Here is an 18,539-nt window from a genome sequence, read left to right as displayed (position 1 = left end):
CAAGGGCCAGCCAATATCTTTCCAGAGACAACTAACCACCAGAGTATCATTTCCCAGAAATGACACTATATGCTCCTACACGCTTATCTGACAAGTATACCCTATGACCTTTTATGCATGTTTCGTTTTCTGTATGCCCTATCATACATTTGACAAGATGGTTCATGTAAAGCTGTCACTCAAGGCTGAGCTACCTAACTGTATGTTCCCGCTGCAGCAAAGACTATACATGAATATGTTTCATAATGACATGATAATGAATGCATGAATGAGTGAGGGTTGCTTCCTGTTACGTTTTATTTTTGCTTGCCAGTTAATGCTACACTCAGAAACATTCCAGCTGTATGATGGTAGCGGTCTGTAAATAATCAAGACTGGACCAGACAATCCAGTGGTTGATATGATGCACATCGATCTATGTAACTTGGATATGATGACATATATCAACCATCAACTTAGTCAGTGAGCACGGCAACCCAATCTCCTTAGTCACATATCAGAAGACCAATTCCAACTGATCTTCATTGGTCTACTATGTACAATATAATAGTCATAACAGTTATCAAAGGATGAATCACTATCAGCCTGAATATCTTTAAACCACCTGATCTACAATTAAACAACCTAGCGTTATTGGGCACTCTTACAGAATCACTACAAGTGTTTATAACCATAGATGACTTTGAAACGCATTTTCTTTTATCACAGGCACAAAAAGGGTCAGATTTCTTTGCTTCAAAAACATAAGGAGGCATTTGTGAGCTTCGGATGTTGGTACATAAAACATAATGTGCTACATTGTTTACATGTGAAAAGGACCTTTAGTCAATATATATAACTGCTTTAACATTGAAACATCACAAATGATCCCTACCAGATACTGGACAGGAGACACTTTGAGTTTGATCCTAGTAAATTGAGTTAACATAGATGCCTGGATCACCAGATTTAACTTTATTTGCAAATGCAACAAGTTTGATGGCAATGTATAGGTCTGTTACAGGTCCTTGTTGATGAAAACACTGAAATGTTCCCTTCAGCATATCTGAAAGGCTTAGGTTTATGACTTCACTAAACATAGTGGTATCCAGTGTCAGAGCATAAGGTGAACAGTCAAGCTAACATACCATATTCAGCACATTATACCCTGTTTGATGGTCATGGCCACAGGCTACACTGCAACACATTACCAACCAGCTTGACAAAACAAGCTTTTTATGCTTAACGTTCAGGGATGTTTATACAACAAACACCTTTAGGAGCACTGGTAATGGCTTCCCAGCATATTAGCTGCAATAAGCTGTCTGAATTTCCAGTCTTACAGAAACTCATCTCCTGGGGTTTTCAGAGAAGTAGGTTAAATTGCATGCAATAAATTTTATCACTAATTCAGTAGATCCAAACAAGTGGTATGATAAGGAAATTCTGTGTCCAATTCACCCGACCCAAAGTTTGTATTTGTGAGTTATTACCTATAAAATTGTTTAACTGTATTACAGCATGTAAAATTAAAACCCATGTGTTTGGTGTTGAACAGACCAGACCTAGGGAAGAAATCACACATTCAATGGCTCCTGCTCCAGCCATGCTCCCCTGTATATGTTCAGGCTAATAATGGAAAAAGCGCATGTTCTAATTTCATATGTAATTGGGACATATACTGGCTGTTTTGACCAAATATTTCTCCATTTCATTGGAGTAACTAAATCTAAAATTGTGACACCCTGATTTAAATATAAGGTGAAAAATATTCATCATGTTTACCGGGTTTGTTTAAAAATCGAATTTGAATTTGAGTTTAAATTCAGTGCTCAAGGCACTTTGTTTTCAATTGTATACAAATTCTTGTCCCAGTCAGATTGTGAATCAGTAAAGCTGAATGTCAAACAAGCAAATCCCAAGATGCATAAATTCAGCATAGTCTGTGCAATAGCTATCCTGCCCATGTGATGCCAAAGAGACATATTACACTACTAACACAGAGCATAAATCTCATTGTACACACACAACATGGAAAGAACTTATAAGTGAACAATGAAAATATACAATGAAACTAAAGAAATAATGAAATGTGTATAGGTGAAAAACTAAATATTTGGCCTGGGGAATGTGATATGTTATGACAGTTTCAAACACAATATATGGTAAAGACTGAAGTGATTGTCCAGTTTATTAACCCAATTCACAGATCTGTTCCATCTGGCTGTCTCTTTTCAGGCATTTATCATCAATGTATTGTTTTCTTCAAACTAAGTGTCTGGTAACCTTTCATCTTAAATTAGGATAAGTAACATTTTGACTGTGTGTTAAATGACATAACCAAAGACTGTTACTAGAAACCAACACCAAGTGGGTGAGTATTACATTAGGAATATAATATGGCAAATATGGTAAAAGGCACAATGTAGAAAAACACTTTCAATCAAATCTTTCTATTTAAAAAAACATTTTTTCAAACATGTTCCCCCTCTTCAATTCAGGTATTTGGGGATACAAATCGGTAAAATAAGTAACAAACTGGTCAGGCATGGACTGCCAATTAATTTTCCCCTAAATTACAATTCTAGCACGACATTGTGTGATACTTGATTCTGATTAAATGGCAGTTTAAGGCCGCTAATTAAAGTGACCGATTCACCGCGTATGAATACAACGAACTCGTTGACCCTATTGTTTGTAAACAAACATGTCGGATATCGGTAATTTCTACCTCGGCATCATCTTTGGTGTTTTTGAAGTAAAAAGCGAATGGTTTGAAGAAGAATTTTTTTTTACCCTAATCCCAGTGAAGAAACTACGAAGCTGGAAAATCCGTCAGCAGCGCAAAAGCGGCAGTATATTCAAACCGGGTCCAGATCTAGCGGGTATGACGTCGACAGCACACTTCGGCCCACACGTCCTAACCTGACCAGTTCCGTCCCGGCCGTAATGCCCAGTCCTTTCACTTCCACTGTCCATGTATCCCACATAAAACGTGGCATGTCAGGTCTTTTCCAAATTGGGAATAGTAGGGTGGTTATCAGCACTTATTTCCGTGAATAAAGTTAGCGGCGACTAAACTTAGCGAGTTCACGTCTTGAATTGGGGCGAGTCGATTGTCATACAGTAGGGGAGATCAATAATTCGCTTGATAAAAATCAAATAATTGTACATGCTCACAGTATAAACTGTATTTTTTTATATTTATGTATGCTACTTGTTACAAATACAAGCATCCTGGTTCCTGAAATAAAGCATTTATGTTGTTAAAAATGTCTTATTTGGTTCATACACAACCTGTCCCACAACGGGACGATTCCAAGCGATTTCCAGGAAAAAGTCCCCTTCACGCCTTGTGTTCTTGCGCGCCAAACAGTTCGTTTTTTTAAACACTTATTAGTCATGCTAGAATGAACACAAAGCTACTCTGTTTTCAATTTTGTGGTCCTTTATTGTTGATTTAAGACCGCTAAATGTTTAATTAAAAACCTCACGCTAACGTGTTCGGTTTTTAAATTACATTTAGCGGTCTTTAGAAATAGACGATAAAGGACCACAATATTGAAAACAGAGTAGCTTTATCTTCTTAATCTTTTACATAAACAACTGAATAATAAACTAAACTAACCAAGAGGTACTTGGCACATCAATGTAAGAGTAATACATATCTGGAGGTCAAGGTTCATATCATTAAAGATGCTGAAAATATTTTAGCTAGAGGGTTTGGGGTCCAAGATAGCTGAACAAGTGAGCTTCACAACAAAAGGAATGATCATGATTAGACTACCATCATCATCATGGGCTACAAGTCATCACAGAACTTGATTGTGCATTACCCTGCTCGGTAGGACATTATCAGGGATAAGCATGAAGTTTGGTGGACTAACAAGTTGGCTACATCACACTTTAACCCTAATGAACCAAATCCTCACCCAGCGATAATTAAGGCTATTGTGCACATTAAATGATGTAATTAGCATGAATAGGGAAAATGCACTTGACGAGGTCCTCTTGTGGTTATTGTTACCATGGTTACCAAATAACTTTACTGTAATGTGTACACTGCAGTTCCTGAAATAATTTATTCCTACTGCAAGATCTCCAAATTATAAACAAAAAAGGATGATACTGTAATCCACGATTTATTGTAGTCTGAATTTTGACAATCAGAATGTAGTTTCTACAGACCATGGCATTGTTGAAATGTTCATGAAGTCTGTGATGATACATTATATATGATGTCACTAAACGTGTGACTTTTATCATGTTTATCATTCTTACATTTATTGTCTCCAAAACTAAGTTATTACAATACAGGAATGAGAATCCACCGGGTTCTGAGGAATAGGTTTAAGTCCACTTGGTGAAGACGATATATTTAATTTCAAAGATGGAAGAAAGTGGTATACTGTTTTGGAAGATCTATACATACTTATCTAGTTAATATTACTGTGTTCCAATCCAAATATTTACATATCTATCAATATAATGTATGGCCCAGCACATGATAATAGGCCAACATGTTATGCATAAACAAACCTCACTATTCTGCATTTCAAGAACTCGATGATTAACATGGAATGCTCAACGTCCATGATTCATGTCCCCATCAAACACATGTACAATGTTGGGAAAAAGCATGATCAACATTAATTCACAGGTTTTCAGTTTCATAAAACATAAAATGAACAATTGCATTTGTACGCAAATGTTACAAGATTAAATAGATATGGATTCAGTATTAAGACATTTTGTATATTTAATTTGTCCAAATGAAGGAAACCTTTTCCATAAAACTGCCTTACCTTTCTGTAAGCCACAAAATGAAAATCCACGCAACTATGTTCTGTGAACCGTTAGCCAATATCCTCTCAAGTCATACAAAGCTATGACAAATGATAGAAAACTGTGTTAGTCAGAGTCAAGGGATTGTAAACTGTTAGCAGATCTACAAGTGGTGCCAGCGAGGGTCACAGGTGGCTGAAATGTCACGATCCAAGCGGATTTACAACAGATTAGAAGTCAGATCAAACAGCCAAGTGTGATGATGCCATGCTTCTCTCAGTTTGTGCTCAACACGGCCCGGGACCGACAAGTCAACGATCGCACCAACAAGAATGTAGAGGCTCACGACAAAATACCTACCAGTGCTACTAGCCCCCGAAAACTAGCGTGGGAATTAAACATACACTGGAGACAGTGATATGACATAACTTATTATCTAATAATAGCAGTGATCAGCTACTCACATTGATATTTATAGAGAAATACTGGTAAAAAACCTAGTTTAGGAACCTGAAACATGTCAACATTGAGTTATTTTGTCAAATATTAGGAGACAATACAATTTCATTTGAGCATAGACTAGGAAATACTAGCAACAGCTCAACATATTAAACTGATAGGCTCCTACATAAGACATTAACTCATCTAGCAACATGTCATATGTTGATTATCCACTATATTACATCATGCAGCAAGACACTCCATCTCCATTATTACTTACTAAGGGCTGTTACAATTCATTTGTACTGTGAATCAAAGCCCTTCATGATTTCCATTCTTTATTTCTCATCCTGGAATTGAATAATTATGGATATTCTAAAAGGGAGTGTTTTACTTTTTTACTTGGGTGTTCTTTATCAGGATACGAGCTAGCACTTTCTATATCTAATTTGACTGTAATGTCAAATTAACACTTAGTCAAACCATTACTATGTTATAACTACGGTTATTGTTTCACTAAATATATTGAAAGTTACATCAGCTGCAGATTTATTGTTGTATTTGTTACCTAATATTCGTATTCTTTACCAAATATTTATGATATACATCATATTGGCATCATAGTGGAGTTATTGCAGCGCTATTTATTAGTAACTTATTCTCCAGCTCCAGTGCTTGAATTCAGTGATTTTTTTACACGGAAAATATGTTTTCATGAGTACTAAGACAGGCAAGTCTCTCAATTTATTTTGCAGGATATTTGGGACAGTACTCCAAAGTTGAATCGAGTTTACTGGTGATGTGGATATCTTCTTTCAATCAAGAAAAAACAGAGTAATTTGACTGGATCTTTTCACTGGATTGACTCTAATTTTATATCATTCAAGGCATTCTCAAAATAAATAATGACGATGAATGGGCCCAGTGTATATGCCATGAAAGAATGTTATGAATTAATCGATGAGGGCCTATCAGAAGAGACAAGGCATGCATTAGGGATTTTGTTTCTTCACACAGCAAGTGCATGTGTCAACCAACCCTGTACCCCATTGTTATTTTTCAGTCATTGCTGATAATGAAAACAGTACAATTATTCTTAATATAAAAAGTTCTATGGTTATATGGTCATTAGATCAATATACATTGTACATGTAACATAGCTAAGGACTCTTGTGGAATACTATAAAACGGCTTAGTTTCTATATCTGAAAGTGTTTAGAGTTTTTGTTTAGACAAGAAAGACTGAAATATTGAGTTTAAACTGATCCATAACTTTAAGGTTGATATCTGTTCATAAACCAGTAGTCAGCACTATATTCCCCAGATTGTTTTACAGGATTCAGTGCCTTTAACAGCTGTACATGTGATCACACTGGTGAGATATAACAGTAATAGTCACAGTGTACATAACAGGTACAAGAGACATTTAAACAAGTCATCAAAAAAATTCTAAATATATTTCTGGAAGATGCTCCAAAATACTCCTTACAGACTGTTTCATGTAGATAACACAGTTAATACATACCTAAAATATAATCATTGAATTTGCTTGAAAATATTTTTTTCTTACAAAATATATCAAAATGGTGACCTCAAATAGCAAAATTCAACATCTAAGATTGACACATCCTTTACCTTGAGAACACTGATGATGTCAACGGTACATATTTCAGGATTGTTTCTCCTTGATTTTTTCTTACTTTGCACAGGGAAGACAAACATGGGAAGCTTGATGTGGGTCTTCTTGCTTGTAGGACAAACAGGATATTGGGAAGACAAGCAACTGTTGCACTGCCACATCAGTCTAGCGACAAGAAGTTTGGCAGCCAGACACACTTGCAACTTGTAAACCAGACAACAACATGCTGAACTACACACATATCACTCTAAAATAAATACCAAGAGTTATCAAATTAAACATATATATTGGTAAGATCTGCTTCTTATTTTTTCATTGTAAATGCATCCTTTGTAAGCTCATTTTCATTTCTAATCTCTCTGAAAATTAGTTGGTCTAATATCGAACAAACTTGTTTTACTTTTTTAGTTACCACCACTTCAAGGTAAACTGTTTTCTTCAGAGTATATCTACTTTATTTATGTGACTATTATTGCATTCAAATTTTCAACTCATTCTATTTTATTGATCCAATGTCATGTTATCTGGATTACTTTGAGATCAACCCCAAATATTTTTATTACCATTCTTTTACTTAAAAGACCAGGTCTTGGCATGAGTTGAATTTTATTTCATTAACACAAGCATGTGTTAAAAACGGTCAGAATCCTGAGTCAAGAAATTCTGTTCAGTTTAGTTAGCTCAAACAGTAACAGACCACATACAATCTCCAAATTCTACTAGTAGTTTAAAGAGTTTTTGGTACAGATTGAAATTTCTAGGTACAAGTCAATACTTCTTTCTATTTGAAGGATAGTAGTACATATTCTCTCTAAAACTAAATTATCAAGAAAACACTGAAGATTCACACTGAGATTCCACTTGCTACTTTGCCATTATGATTTTGTCTTTTATGTGACTATATAGTAACATCAAGAATTAAATGAAGGACAAATGCCTCAAAGCTTCTCCCTCAAGTATGACAGTCTTTTGATTATACTGACCTCAAACACAAGAGAGTGACAGCTGATTTGATCATAACCAAAATCAATTCATTTGACGTGGCATGGAGTCGGCCTATCAAATCAGAATCAGTCTCTGTTCCTCTGAGGTCATGTGAAAAAGTAGTCAAACAACATACATGTACACACATATATCATGTACGTTTACTGAACTTTCATGACGAGACCGTCTGGTACCTTCACACTGCAAATATTTGCTCACCAGCTTTCTCTTAGATATTGACAAGTGTTCCTATATATCTTCATCTAGATATTCCACTACATAATCCTTGGATTACTGTAAATCAAATAGAACCTTGATTATATACCCTGTGTGCTCAACTGCCTGCACTGGGTAAAAGTGAAATTGCACTATTCTGGAGATGAAATTACCTTCAGTATTTATTGAGGGGGTTCTGTCTCATGCTAATAGATATGGTAAAAAGAATGACACACACTTGACATAAATCTTGTTGACGTGAAATTTGAACACCAAATGTACTCACACCTACCAGAGTATTAGTAATACTAAATCATCTCATGTTAAAAACATAGACGGTTCTTGTGGTTTTTTTTGCATGTTAGAACTTGACCAGTTACATAATGTTCTATAGTGAAACACAATCTTATCTGTAAGCAAGGCCAAACATGTTTCCATTACCTCAGTCAAAGTGGGTTTTAAGTGGGTCAGTGCTTTGAAGTGACTGTATAATTGGGGCAAAAAGAACTATTGTGATTGCAATAGCTATTGCCAGTTCCCTTATTGTCGTTGCAGTACTTTACATTTAATAAAGAATCTTAACATATTTTTACACTGTTCTGATAACTCAAGCAGCACTAACTTCTGAACAATATTAACTGTCCAAGTTTCACCTATACCTATTATTCAAAACATATTTAGTATTGTGTCCCACCCTCCTCTAGAAGATGCAGTATTGAGTTTGAATCCCACATGGGACTCCACCCCAAAAGTACTATAAACTGTACTTGACTGATAAAGTTGACCTGTTGCAACTTGCATCTGACTACTTTCTAAAAGGCATTGTGTATTCACGTGATACCTTTTCTATATTTAACATTTTACCAGTCACCACCAGAAGGGCTGCAGTGAATCCACTATGAGGCAAATATGATACACATCACAAACATTGAGTAAGGAATGCAGCAACAAGTCAGCAGTATTGCTCTTTATATTTAATGGAACAATATTAAACTATATTCTGTGAAATGTTTGGACCATGTTGACAGGCTAATTTATTACAACAATGACCAGTGACTGCATTAATGTCAAATTAAATTTAAGACCCGTGAAGATCCGGGGTAGAATAGGTCTTCAGCAACCCATGTTCTTGCCATAAAAAGGCGACTATCTTGTCGTAAGAGGCGACTAACGGGATCGGGTGGTCAGTTTAGCTGACTTGGTTGACACATGTCATTGGTTCCCAATTGCGCAGATCGATGCTCATGCTGTTGATCACTGGATTGTCTGGTCCAGACTCGATTATTTACAGACCGCCGCCATATAGCTGGAATATTGCTGAGTGCGGCGTAAAACTAAACTCACTCACTCACTCAAATTAAATTTATAGTGCTGACTACTATCATGACCCATATGATATACAGTCAAATCCCGATGAGTCGAATGCCGGTGTCTCGAATATTATGCATAACTCGAAGTACCTGTCGGTCCCGACCATTTCCTGTTATAGTTGTCATCATTTGAATACCGGTTACATGAATTCGTCTCATAAATACACACAATGACTCGAGAAGGAAATTTGGTCCCATGAAATTCAAACAACAGCAATCTTGTATACATAAGCCGAAGTCAGTCAATGAGAAGTTGATTGGTGTAGCAAACTGATTCAATTAACTAACCAGCGCGGCTCACACCTTTCCGCCATTGACGGGTGAGTTCAAAAGGCAGATTAGTGATTTTACGGAAATCACTGTCTGTGCTAATCAGACTGGAACTGATAAGGTGCCCCTATTAGTGATAGGGAAATCATTAGGTAAACAAATGCTTAGGTGGAGGAATTAGGCCTGGATCATCTTTTTTTTTCTACCCTCATAGACATACCTATGTCTCGAATACATCGGTAAGTCGAATGTATTACTTGGTCTCCAGCGATTCGACTCATCGGGATTTGACTGTACAAATCATGAATTTTTGATTCTAGTGAACACAAATAACGAATACAATTCATGAAGGCACATGGTTCAAATTCACTGCTTGCCACCAGTTCTTGCCACCAGTAATGCTTCACACCTGTTGAAAGTATGATCAGTCATAAACATATTCATCAGTGATGTGTGATTAAAGATTATCCTTGATAAAAAATACTGACAAATCTCCAAATAATATTCATGTAAATGAACGATTAATCTAAAATGCTTTAAATGCACTGCACATACACAGCAGAACATGCTGACCTCGAACTTCAGTGAGCGGCAGCTGATCCGCTCATTACCAAAATCAATTCATATGATGTGGCCTATCAAATCAGAAAATCAGTTGTGTTCGTGCTTGAGGTGACTACTGGGACAAAAAACACCTATTGTGTTAGCTTGTAAATGGATCACTTGGTCACGTAACAGTGGAGACATGGCGGTGTTACTTAACCAAAGTCAGCAACGAGATGGAGTCACATGATGGACTTCAGTAAGCAGCAATCCTACTTACAGTCATGACCATAAGCAGTGACACAAACAAGGGCTGTGACATGAGCAAGTCAGGCTGCTACTAACTTACCATGACCCTTCCTATGCTGTCGTTGGCTATACCATTGTGTAGCATGTGCGTGTTTGTGCCGTTCCTCCTACTGCTGTGCCCTTTTTTAAAGATATCCACTTCAGGGTTCGAAATACCCCATATATTAGTGTGCCATAGCACGGTAAATATTGAAACGGATAAAAAAATTCTCGGTACCCTTTTGACACTCCTAATTTTTAGAGACATAACTCACATTTAGTCATTTAATCCCCAAACAATTATTTTTTTCCAAATTGAATAATACCATACATACTTGAATGCTCATAAACCCATTTCTTTATTTAACAATAAATTTCAAATGATCATCATCATTGTCATTTATTCTAAAAACATGTGGGCATACTCAATTTCTGAAAGGCACACCTAAAATATTTGTCTGGTGCCCTAAGGCACACTTAGAAAAAAAAGTATTTCTATCCCTGCACTTGTACACAAAACATGATCAGTATAGAAATACCAACAGCTGGGTTGAGGGTATTGATTGTTGTTTATCACATTGATCTTTTAATAGACTATTCAAAATTGAGTTGTTTTGCGATTCATGCAATTCATTCCTAATTAACATATATGAACTGATGGTTATATTGCAGTTATCAGTTAAAGTACAGGATCTTATGACTGCAAGGTACAGCATGTTAAGAGAATGTGTTCAATAATACCTACAAAAAGTTGACAACAGTGAAAATCAGAGTTGCAAATGTCACAAATGCATGCAATATTTGGTTGTTTAGAGTTTAGTAACTGACTTAGGGTATTTTATGTTATAGTAACATATTTATGTAACATGTTACTATTGTTAATTACAGAAGTTGCAGTCAGTTATATGCAACCAGTGATATGTGTAGCAGCATATAATTATAAACATATTATGGTAATGAAAAGAACATTTAAGCATTATTACTGCCTTATGGTCCCAAAAGACGTCACTCAAAGCAGTAAAATGTAAAGATATCATAAATATCCAGCATTTGCCAAAAGGAATGATTATGTAAAAGCAGGTACTCCATGACTCAAAACATTACCTGCAGCACAGTATTAAATAACAGAATATCATTGTTATCAGGGTCCAGTTAGTGGGTGAGTGAAGGCTGGTATGTTTTACAAGCAATATAACCCAGATAGTGGTGTTACATACAACCTGAGACACCACTATGATATACAATGTAACCCACAAGTTCCTCTGTTGTAACCAGGGCTACAGATAAGGGGCGTACAGGCGTAATGTACGCCTCAAAATCAATTAAGTATGACATAATATAAGATTTCAAGCGTATCGTGTACTGCACATAAATGCCTTCGTACGTCTAGCATTTAATTTCCGTGCGTATCGTGCAAATGGAAATCTATTTCGGATAAATAATTTTGGGAAACACGATTTGACACAAGGAAACCCCGACAGTAGGAATCCCATGCGTTGCCATGCAACGATATGCGTCACTATTTTTCGATTGGCTAAAAACTACACTGTTCCTATTTATATACAGTGGGACCTGACATTTCGCGCATCACACAGTCGCTCAGTTATTGCTCATGCGTCTTCAAATACAAATACATGGTTGGAAATAGTGATAGATTAATCGTCTAGACAAACCACATCAACTCGCTCACACAAAAACATGTCAGTACTCCTTCAAAATTCTCAGTACATCTCCAGTACAAGCGAGTACATAACTCAATGACCCCAAAAGTTATCTGTAGCTCTGGATGTGTAAGTACACTCACCCCACCAAAAGTTATCTGGAGCCCTGGTTGTATATGGTAGGATGGTGCTAGTATGTTTTTTAAGGACCAATGGAATGTGAAGATCCAGGTTAGAATTGATCTTCAGTCACCCATGTTTGTCATAAGAGGTGACTGGCTGGCTTGTATCCCAATTGTGTAGATCGATGCTCATGCTGTTGATCACTGGATTGTCTGGGGGCTCAGCCTCGATTATTTATAGACCGCTGCCATATAGCTGGAATATTGCCGAGTGCGGCGTTAAACTTAACTCACTCACTCTAAGAAACCAATAAAAATAATAAAATCGATTAAATAGTGGCAGATCGTGTAGACTAGTGTTACTTTGGAGAGGAACATTTCACCTGTTGCAAACAAACAAACCTCTGAAAGTAACCAACAATACCCTGTCCTATATTACTGTCAAACTTGTAGAAATTGAAAGACATAATACCATTTGAAGCCATTCTTCGTCATCAGGAATGTGCCTAGAAAAGACCCAACAGGTCCAGTAACTAAATGAATCCTATGGAACATTGAGGTATTCCAACCAGTGTCACTTCAGGCAGGTTCAAGTTAATTGATCATTGTCAAGAAGATTATTTAAGTAATTTTACAAGGCCAGACCACATCAATACCAATCATTAAGTTTCTAAATTGATACAAAAGTAACCCCTACAGGGCGATGTCATGTTAACATTAATACATCAGCCATAAGATGCTTTATGTCTATAAACGAAAATACTACTTATACACAATCAAGTTTCAAAATGTAACTCAAGCTAGCCATCTATACATGATACATGAAATGTCATCACTACAGATAACATGACGTCATCACCATCATGCCTATAATACACACAAAGGAATCACTAGTAATTATCACAATCCTAGGCCATTTAAATATGATTTTATTACACACTTTCTTTTTTACATCCTGTAACTCTAGACACTTTGAGAAATGACTGAATCACTGAACCAATCCTTGCTACCACTGACAATAGATAAAAGGTATTTGACATACATATTCCCCTTGTTGACGGCAAACTGCTGGTTACATCCTGTTGCTTGTGTTGTAAATATCTAGATACAAGCAAGTCGATCTTGACAACCTCAACTGCCTCCTACATGATTGTCCAATGATAAGTTGATAACCCACCCACCGATCTAAGAGAACTGCAGTCTTCCTGTCTGGTCACACATGCCCTATCTGAGACAACTTCAGTGATCCCATCTTGACAACCCATGTGATAACACATCCATCAGTGATATGCGTCAACAGTATATCGAACCCCTATAGTTGTCTTGCTTGAAGTACCATATGTATTCACATACTGAGTGAGACAGAGAGAAGTATAGTTTTCTCATCTTGGTACCTCATGTGAGAACATATTCTATAGCTGAGACAACCATAGTCTTGTAGTCTTTGTACCTCTTGTGATAACGTATCATAGATGAGAAAACTGTAGTCTTCTCATCTTGTTACCTCATGTGATAACATATCGTTTATCTAAGATTGCAGTAGGCTTCCTGTCTGGTACCCCATGTAGAAACTGTAACACATTATCCGTCACAAACGTTAGTATGGTAGTCAAGAATTTACTTCGACCTGCACAGAGGCCAATATTCAGTCCGAAGTCTGAAGCAAATGATAATACATTCCTCAGAATTTATAAAAATAAGTATATTAAAATAATCAAATTTTAAAGCTTAAGCCACATAAACTGATCAATCTGTCCTCAGAAATGCTGCTTTTAGGCCTGTTTATTTAGGTACTTATCACCAGGCATTATGTCATCTGAAATACAACACCTAGGACTTGGCAATTCCAACATCTAATGACATAGACTGACAAATTTCTCAAAGAATAATACACCATGCATTTTGCTGATGTCTGGAATATCAGAGAAGAGATATGTAACAGTAGGCTGATGTTCTTGTCTTCAGAATAGGTTCATTCTGTATATTGATGTAAATACCCAAACACAGCAGAGAGTAGCAAACCTACTGACTTCAAAGATACCATCATGGGCCATACATGCCATGTTCACAGGATGAAATACCACACTGGACTTAGGACCAGTTACAGCATGATATTTGGAGTTGATTCAGTGGGCCAGTCAAGTGTGGGCAAACAGTGATACACGAATGGTAGACCACCTGTCACCTTTACCATTTCTTTCATGACAGATACAAACTGATAAGTGCTACAACAAATTATCTTCTTGGTGGCAACCAGATTCCAATGACGACAATCCCTCCCTCCCATCGCCTACAGATTTGTGCCCACTGGTGTCACCGTTTAGGAGCAACATGGACCAGCCCTGTAACATGGGTTGGGGTTAACAGCCCTCTTTAAAACAAATACACCTTCTATCATCAACATCCAGCAATATTTGTTCTAGGAATGCTAGTATTTGCTATCTGAGGCAGTGAGGAAATTCACGTTGAACTTCTTAATGAAGGTGTAGACGTGCAGATATCTGGGTTTCCCTGACCACATGACACGCACACTGATACAGTAACGTTACAAGCTGAGGTAAACTCGCGGCACCACAGCACGTCTTCTTTGGTCTACTGACTGCTTTATCCATCGGCCCCTAATACAGACATTGAGATACCTGAACATAACACAATTAAGCACTTTAAGTACCACTTCGTATCTGTAATTAGGTTGGTTCAATAGGACAGATTTCTAAAGTTAGTTCATTTCATAAGTTCTCATGTCCCTGTGATGTTAAGTTGTTAAGAAACAGTAAAACATTCCCGCACCACCTTATCCTTACAAAGGTGAAGAAACCACTGAGGTATATGACAAAAGTCTTACTAATAAGGCTAGACTGATTCATATGTTTGGGTTTCTCTGATGCAAGAAAAGTTTGTCAGAAAAATATTTTACTGGAGAAACGGAATGTTCTAGAAAAATTAAATTGCCGATTCTTCAATGTGTAAATATACACAGGAATACAGACCAAGGACACGCAACTTTGTATGAACATCAGAGACTGCTGAGCTGAATGCATTCTGTTACACCTTGTCTGTCTAAGGCACATGCCTCATTCCTCAAAAGAACACAACAAAGCTGCCACTTTCATTTTACTTTTCCTAAAGCCAAAACTGTCAGTTTAACTGCATCTTTCACTGAACATATACACAGGCCTTTTAGTAGAATAATCTTTGTACAAATAAGTTTCTAAATGTTAACTATTTAAATGTAGTATCTACATTCATTTATGTTCAAAAGTCTTTTCAAATAACTTTCTGGTTTATCTTAAACATGTTAAAATTGACCCTTTGACTATTACTTTGATGCACTGTTTAAAAAAGAAATGTACTAAGTCAATTTAATTTTTAAAGGGCTTAGATTATTTGCACACAACATTCAGACCCAGAGAGTTTTGAAAACCATACTTATCATAAGAAAAAAGCCCAGTATAATATATATTAAGCTCCTCACCTATGAGAAGGTAAAAAGAACTCATAACATTCAACTCAGATTTAAAAAAATATTACTTGCATCTGCTTCAGCACTGTAGGCAACAGAATTCCCGCTCAACTGTGGTTCCTTGCTAGTAACTGAGACTGCAAAGGCTTACACCATCAGGGTATGACGACCAAATCACAGATGTAGGTTAGTGCATCGTGGGCATAAATTTCAACTTTATTTCATTAATATTATTTATGTAGGATATTATCGATGGCACAGTGTTCATATCAATAATAATTAACACCTTTTTCCATTGATGATATTTCCAGTTATCAATCTTTTTAGCCAGCCCTAATTATAATCCACCCATAGCACTAATATAAAGGAAAAACAATTGACATAAACCATAATTGTCTGTGACAGTCCTTACACTTCGATGGCATAAAAAGTTACTGTGATAATTGTAAGATTAAAAAACTGATATCTGTTTTCTGATTTGCACACTTAGCAATTAATTGCATGGAGAATCAACTTTCAGTGATGTGTATGACCTCTAATGTTAATGCCATTTAAAATGACTCAACACTTTTCAAACATGTGATGTCAAAAGTAAACGGAATCAAAGTTAATCAAAGAATGTACTCTCTTGAACACGAATTGTTTACATGGGTTGAAAACAATGATATGCTTTAAAAAGAATGAGTACATACAATTTGATTGAATTTGTTTTTCTGCTTATTTGACACTCATGTAGAAATGAGAACTATAGTATTTGAATAGTGGGTCATATGTGGGTGTGTGCATGTTAACTAGCTACAACTGTTTAATCTACAGTTGTTTTTAGATACAATGCATTTGAACCCAACCCAAACTACACAGTGCAACTGACACTGGGCTTTATGTGATCTAGGATTCTACACAGAGCAGGTACACCAAGAAAAGAAACAAATATTATTTTAAAAGCTGGGATTCATTTTTTCAAAAGAATAGTACCCTGATGTTACGTCCTCGGAAAGAATGCGACAGTAAACTTTACAAATCCAGAGCCTGCTCATTGGTCCTGTTATGAGTGACAAACAATTAAGTCACCTCAACTGAGACATCACATTATTTTTATCTATATATTGAGACATTTTATTACTCAAAATTGGGAAGTTTGACTGACAGCTGACTTATCCCGACTTGTGGTCGAAGGCCTCTTAACATGTCTGAAAAATTCCTTTGATCACTGTTGACATTATTATTTAGTAACTAACTTCACAAAATCCCATACTTTATCTACTTATCACAATCAATGACATCATTCGTCTTGAAAAATGAACTGCCACAGATTCTACAGAGAGATCTTAAATTGATTCGGTTTTGACAGATACATGACAACAGACAACTGTCAACACGTCGCCGGTTGCAGACGATGTTTGTGTCGGAGCAGCCCCAGATGCATCACGTGCTGATAACGAGGTTCCTACAGTGTCATTTGGCTGTCTTTCACTGACAGATGCGAGAGAACGTTTCCACCTACCTCAGTTTCCAGCCACCACGTTCGCGGTCTTCCCTTGTTGACAATTTTACAATTTGTGTTACGAAGGCGTTCTGATAAACACGAGTACCCGATTGCCGGAAGTGACACGTGTCACCGTCTTGAAATCAAGCCGCGATATAAAATAGTTCCCGCGAACATGAATGAGGACTATTCAAACTGTAGAGCACAATGTATTTGACTCACATTGTTTCTATATATACGGTCGATTATTCTAACACACAGGACGTGCTTACATTACATATGTCGTAATCAGCGCATGAATATAACATCAGGACATTCGGCCCGAATAAGCTACAGTGCGAGGGGAACAAAGGGGCATAACTTAGGTTTGTGAAAACAGACAACCGATCCTCAGGTGAAACAGCCAGCCAGAGGGTGTGTCATGTTCACGAAACGGGCGTAATAAATTAAGGCATCAGCTTGTTTTAGTACGTATGTGTTTTGTTTCATGGAATCCAATGAACTTACTATGGAATGAAATCTAATGAACTTCCTTTGCATGTCCGTGGAATTCTTTTGAACATCCTAATTTTTGAGAAACTAATTAATAGTTTGACTGAAAAGTACAACATGATAATTATGCAAAAGAAAATGACAATCGGGAGTTTCGTATTTTTATTCTATCACAAAAGAAAACAGAATGAATAGTTCTTAGTGATTATTGCAACAAAATGAAATTCAACTGATATATGTTTTAGGCATTTCGCACTGACAACAAATCTAAAGGTTGTCTGATAATGTAATACTTGTCTCACACAGACATGAGCTTTCTCGGGCATTCTGAAGTAAGAACTCCTGCAGTGTTGCGAAAGCTACCTGTGATATCCGATACAGATTAAGCAGAGCGAAGCTTCCTGGTTCGTTCGCCCCCTACACCCTGTGCACTATATTCCGGTTCTTGGGAACGTTTCACTGCTATCAAGAAGCTGGTTGAATATAGTGTGGCGTATAAAAAGAACAAATCCTAAAGAGGGATGGCTGGTGTGTTGTTGTTGCTATTATTTACAAAGTGAGTGAGTTAGCGAGTGTGGTTTTACGCTGTTTTTAGCAATATTCCAGCAACATCACGGCGGGGTTGGGGACCACCAGAAATGGGCTTCACACATTGTACCCATGTGGGGAATCGAACCCGGGTCTTCGGCGTGACGAGCGAACGCTTTAACCACTAGGCTACCCCACCGCCCCTTATTTATAAAGTACATGCTCTGATGAGACGTAGCAGAATAATTATGTTATGGGTTCAATAGACGGTC

At 36.9% G+C, this 18,539-nt stretch overlaps 1 protein-coding gene across 2 annotated transcripts in view; it reads right to left on the bottom strand.

Annotated features, from left to right (window-relative positions):
- The window catches only part of LOC124270486 (UDP-N-acetylhexosamine pyrophosphorylase-like), a 34,375-nt gene extending 16,989 nt beyond the window's left edge, over positions 1–17,386 (bottom strand). For both annotated transcript variants that reach the window (XM_046705487.1, XM_046705489.1), the window contains exon 1: positions 17,266–17,386. The gene's annotated coding sequence lies outside the window, so the exon portion shown is untranslated. The remainder of the gene's footprint in view (positions 1–17,265) is intronic.
- Between the last annotated feature and the right edge of the window lie 1,153 nt (positions 17,387–18,539).

This window comes from Haliotis rubra, unplaced genomic scaffold (assembly GCF_003918875.1).
Source record: "Haliotis rubra isolate DU_JTF1 unplaced genomic scaffold, ASM391887v1 Scf152, whole genome shotgun sequence".
Classification (NCBI taxonomy): domain Eukaryota; kingdom Metazoa; phylum Mollusca; class Gastropoda; order Lepetellida; family Haliotidae; genus Haliotis; species Haliotis rubra.
The sequence above is the reverse complement of the archived record's forward strand: the minus strand, read 5'-3'. Positions and strand labels throughout refer to the sequence as shown.